The following is a 5706-nucleotide window of genomic DNA, read 5'->3' as shown; positions in this document are numbered from 1 at the left end:
CCAGGCATGGCACCCCCACTTGTCTGCCGCTCCCCACAAGAGGCGCTGGGGCGGCTTGGACATCCGGGTGATCCCGTCCTGGCGGGTCTCGATGGTCAGGCGAGTTGTCCTAGGGGAAGGGCCGCGGTCCGCTGGTTATAGCGGGCTGGTCCTGTGGCCGACTCCTGGTGCGGCTTGCCTCGGGAGTGGAGTGTAGCCTATCTAGGCTGTGTGAGAACTGGCCGTTTTGAACCACCGCCGTCTTCCACATCTCAATGGCGTTCCTTGCCTCTGTCTCGGCAGGAGTATTGCCGTGAATCGGAAGGGATTCCAAATGGCGAGTTGCGGCAAGGACGTTGTCCACCAGGTTGGAAAAGTGACCTTGAGGAGTCTGGAATCGGGGAACGCGATCCAGAGCTGGCTGAAACGGCGGGTTTGGTGGCTTCGCGGAGTATCGAATAGGCGGGTCGGCTTGAGATCAGGGGGCAGACGACCCTGGTGCCTCCGCTGATGGACGGCTTCAGAAGCGCGCTGGTGCCTTTCGAGCCGCCAGTTATCGATATTCAAGCGAGCTATCTCAGCGGTGATTTGAGCTTGCCGGGTCTCGATCCTAGCGGACTCCACCTCGGCATCCCGCTGAGCTTTTGCCACCCCTTCTCTTAGCTTCGTTAATTCCGTGTTCACCGCCTCCTGGTTTTTCGGTGTGATGGGGTCGCCATGAGCCTTGTTATTTCCGCTGCTAGCTCCACCAAAATCGCGGCCGGGCTTCTAGACGTCTCACCAGTTCCAACTCCGCATGCCGGATTTGGCGAGGGTTGAGTCACCCCTGCCATGTAAACGGCGATCTGACGGCGAGTCCTGTCAAGAACTTCGGGGTCCATGGCCAGTGATAAGCCCCCAAGGCAGCCCCCATGCAGAGATTGGATTGAATCTGAATCGCCCATAGATGATTCGTCGTCGGTGTTGACCGGCGTGGTTTCCTGGGTCGCTGAGTGTTCTGGCTCCTCAGATCCCTGCGTGAATCCAACAAAGACCGGGCGGGTTAGGTTTGGCGTCACGACCGGGCGGACGTACCTGGCCGGCTCGACGATGTCGGAGGAGGTGTCCGGCTCAGGCACGGGCGATCCAATCATGCCGATGAAAACGCTGATCTTGCCGAAGGGGACCCTGTAACCAGATTCGATCGAAAACGCCTCGGGCCCCCATAGCTAGTTGTTGATGTAGTACTTCCCACGGCGGCTCCGAGTCATGAGCCCCGTCGCGTAGCTCCCAAACCCTGCTAGGGCTCCCTTTGAGAACTCAACTCCACCGTGCGCAGGCCCCACGGTGGGCGCCAACTGTCGTGGTTTTGTCACGGCAGATGTCCTCGTGAAAGGACTTAGTGTTGGAGCCATCGCACCTTGGTGGCGACTCAAAGGGGTTGATCGGGAGCGAGACAGAGATTTACCCAGGTTCGGCCCCTCGTGAGGAGGTAAAAGCCTACGTCCTGCTTTGTGTTGTATTGATAGAGTTTCGATTACAAGGAGGGCGTAACTCGCCTGACCTAGCACTCGATGATTTCTAACCTGCCCTCTTCTTCCCTGGGACTCGCCTTTATATACAGGTCGAGTCCCTAGGGTTTACAAGGGTCCTTTACTTTATACAAATCGTGACTCTTACGATCTCTAAGTCGCCACCTTTCCAAAGCTTGGAGACCTTCTCTATTGTGGACTCTTTCCGGAAGTCGTAAGCCGCCATACAACCTTCGGTCTTACCAGGCCAAAGCCCGAACCATATTTCGGATGAATCGCCAGCTTTGGTGACCCGGCCCAACTAGGGCCGGTTATCAACAGATAATACCCCCAACACTAGAGATTCATCAGCTGACATTTTTGTACCTGTGAACAGAGTATAGGTGCGAGGAATTTGGAGAGGTCATATGCGTTCTCAGATTTAAAGAAATTGAAATTTTTTAAAGTTGAGGAATTTGACCAGTGGGTTGAGGAATTTGTTTAAGCACTCTGATCTTGAGTTCCAGAGTTGTACAGATTTGAAAATTTGCACAATTGAGGAATCACGTGAAAGTTGCTTAGTGAAATTCATCAAGTGTTTGAGGAATAAGCAGTGTTTAAGGAATAGAGACTGATAGACACTGAGGAAAAACAGATTTCACGAATCTAAGGTAAAATAGTAGATCGAGAGGGACAATAAAAATAAGATTTTATTTACCCTATATAGCAAGCACGAAGAACAGAAGAAGCAATAGTAGATGCTCTTCGGTGTGAGTCCACTCCGCCCTAACTTTGCGGCAGAAGACGACTACGGCGGCGGCGGATGAAGATGTTCCGGCTCCGGCGTGAGTTCGGCGACGGAGAGGTCGAGGCAGTGAAGCTGTTCCTCGCCAGTGACGAAACTTCTAGCGGTGGCGCTAGGTTTTTGATGTGGCGGAGAGAGGGTTGAGAGAGAACGAAGAGTTTTGACCGAAGGGGTAAGGGCATATTTATAGCTCAGGTGAAAACTGTTCGGCCGATTCTTTCGGAGCGAACTGCCCTTGCCTATTCGTCTCCGTATGACACGTGTTGCCAGAGTTTAAAGCAGTGGAGATCGTGCTTATCTGATCGTGGGAAGTGGGGTTCGGTTACTGTGTAGCAATATCAAAATCATTTTTGAGGATTTGAGGATTTTGTTGCAAAATCATCAGCTCACAAGGACGCAGTGAGGATTTTGAACAAAGTTTCAAGTAGAACGCATATGAATAATTGAATAGACTGGGTGAGTAAAGCATAGGGGGGAGTAGGGTCCGATCACATTCACTTAGATGAAATATCAAATTGAAGAAATAGCTATAAGTGAATGTTGTTGAGGACTTTGAAATCACAGTCTATATATATATACTAGCAAAAGGGCCCGTGCGTTGCAATGGGAGAAAAGAATACCACATACTCTTAATTTACAAAAAGTGGTCTATAATTTAAGTACTTATAGCTACGACCCAAACAAAGATGATCTTAGCTAAAAAACGCGGTTCAAGATTTTACATGTCTTCTATTTAAATATGGTTTACATGTAGATTTCATACGTACAAAGAAACGGTCAAGTGATCTTCAATTTCGTCTCTAATCCTGATTTTGTTGGCATGTTCATCCACAATCTGAATCGGTACCGCTATGAAAGAAAGATGAGTAATACATTATTGATTAAGATTGCATCTTAGATAGTATTTTTAAAATTGTTAACACGTAAAATAACATCATATTTAGATTCTACATATTTTTCTAATCAAAGCCCATATATAACATGTTAAATTTGAAATTACAGTTTAGAAGATATGAGTATTTAAAAAAATATTTGATATATATTGTGGATTTATTGTCAAAAACATCACGGCTTTTTTATAAAATAGCATGACGGACTAAGAATATCTATTTTTTATTAGTAGGTATACAGATTTTGGAATGAAGGCTGTAATGTTCCAGGCCAGGCCCACCTTTCCTGGTTCATGGGTTTGCACCCGACTTGGACCGTTCAAACATCCACCATAGGCCCTTTTTTGAGGGGGAACGGTTGTCAGTTGGGTTGTATTAACCACAAGGCCCGTGGGCTAGAATAAATGCATGCTCACGAAAATAAACATTTCGATATTTTTCTCATGCAATTCTTCACATTGTTGTTTATTCAAGAAGTATCAAAACATGTCCATCAGAAAGTGGTGAAAATAAAAAAAAGAATTGTAAGAAAGTCAGCTATGAACGGGCTAAACACACTAAAATCTCCCGTGGGAGAAAACAATCGCAAATTGGCGAGTAAATCAAAATGAGGGGGAGCTAATTAAGCATCAGCTGTGGTGAAGTGATCCATTCAGCATTTGGGCATGTCAGACAGCGGGGGCAGCAGCTTCTGGCTCGGCTTGCTGCCGTCCTGCACCAGCCACGCCATTCTCAGACCCCCCCCCCCCCCCCCCCCCCCCCACATCGTCTGCACCTCCAAATGGCAATGCATGAACCATACACCTGCATACGCATACACACAACAACAACAACAACAGTTGCGTACATGCATGAGTATCTCACAAGTTAATTAAGGTCCTTATCAGTGCATTGTGTTTCACGTATACTTGGGTTGTCAGCGAGGAATCGAATGGCCACCCACCCGCCGGCCGGCACGTCGACGGTGTTGCGCTCGACGGGGTCGACGAGGTTGAACTTGGTCGGGTCGTTCACGGCGTCGTAGTTGCCGAAGCCTTGCCTGACCACGAAGAAGTTGAATCCGTGGAGGTGAAGCGGGTGGCTCTCGATGCCGAGGATGCTCGTGTCCTGCATCACCAGCTCCACCGACGTGTTGAAGGACACCGCGAGGAGCTTGGTCCCGGTGGCCACGTTGGTGTTGTTCGGCGGCGTCCCCGTGTAGTTGAAGGGCGACAGGGGCATGACCGGGAAGTTGGCCGCGTAGACGCCGCTAGTGAGGCCGGTGAAGTGCGACTGCAGCAGCGCCGTGGACGGGAGCATGAGGGAGACGTTGTTCACGGCCGCCGCGAACTGCGTGCCATTGGCCCCCTGGCACGTCATGTTCTTGGGGCACGGGAGCGTGCCCAGCCCGATCGTGAAGAAGAAGCGCCTGTCCACCGACTGCGGCACGGCCACCGGGTACTGTTTTGTGGCGAGGCTGCGGAGCTTGGTCGTGAAGTTGGTGACCAAGTTGGTGTCGTTGTAGTAGGGCAGCATCGGCTTGAAGATGGGCAAGGCCTTGTCGAAGCTTGACGAAGAGGGCGAGCCGGGGTTGCGGTACTCGAGGATGCCGGCCACGATGGAGTTGTCGAAGGTGCCGGGCCTGATGGTGGAGTAGGGCCGGGCCAACATGTAGAAGTTGGCGCCGGGGTAGACCGGCTTGGTGGCGAGCAGGACGTTGGTGGTCTGGCCCGGGGAGATGACCAGGGTCTTGACGGTGAACGGCTTGACGTACACGGCGTCGACCTCGACGACGGTGAGCCTGTGGTTGGCCACGGACAAGAAGAGCTCGTCGTTGAGCGCGGTGCTGATGAGGCGCAACAGGTACGTCTTCCCGGGCTCCTACTTCAGCTTGAACGTGTCTGCATGCGTTTGTTCGTACATGCATGCACAGCGACCAGTTAGTTAATTACCATACGTACTGTATTTTACGTATTATCTACTACTCGGCCGTGCATGCATATATACACACACCTCGCCAACGTATCCCCATGACTCACCCCCGCCCTCCAGAAGATACCTCGCCGGTGCCAGCCGGCGCGCTCGCGAGTGCATCATGCCCAGAGTGGGCGGACACCCTTGCGCACACTCTGTTAGTCCTACCGCGCCCTCGCCGACGCCATACTCGATGACCAGCTCCAGGTATACTCAGCGCCAAGGTCCTCCAGCTCCATCACCACGCCCTCCGGTCGACCACGGGCCTTGCGGCACGCCACCAACGACACTGCGGCCTTTCAGCTCCGCATGGAGTGCTGCCGCTTGAGTGCCAGCACGGGCGACACCCCACGGGCGCCTTCCTCCGCGCCCTCGAGCGAGCGGCGGACCTGGTCAGCGGGGAAGTTGAGAACGGCGGCGCCACCGCGCAGGACGAAGGCCGCCTGGTCGTAAGCGAGAGCCGCCGCCTCCGGGCTCTCGAACGTGCCCAGCCACACCTTGACGCCGTTCCGCGTCGAGTCCCGAATCTCCGCCGCGTACTTGCCCCAAGGCCGCGTACTTCAGCGGCAGCCTCACCGCCGCTGCCTCG

General features: G+C 52.5%; 1 pseudogene; it reads right to left on the bottom strand.

Annotated features, from left to right (window-relative positions):
• Window positions 1-3816: 3816 nt before the first annotated feature.
• LOC123440123 lies at window positions 3817-5066 on the bottom strand (annotated as a pseudogene).
• Window positions 5067-5706: the final 640 nt, after the last annotated feature.

Source organism: Hordeum vulgare, chromosome 3H (genome assembly GCF_904849725.1).
Source record: "Hordeum vulgare subsp. vulgare chromosome 3H, MorexV3_pseudomolecules_assembly, whole genome shotgun sequence".
NCBI classification, from domain to species: Eukaryota; Viridiplantae; Streptophyta; class Magnoliopsida; order Poales; family Poaceae; genus Hordeum; species Hordeum vulgare.
The sequence above is the reverse complement of the archived record's forward strand: the minus strand, read 5'-3'. Positions and strand labels throughout refer to the sequence as shown.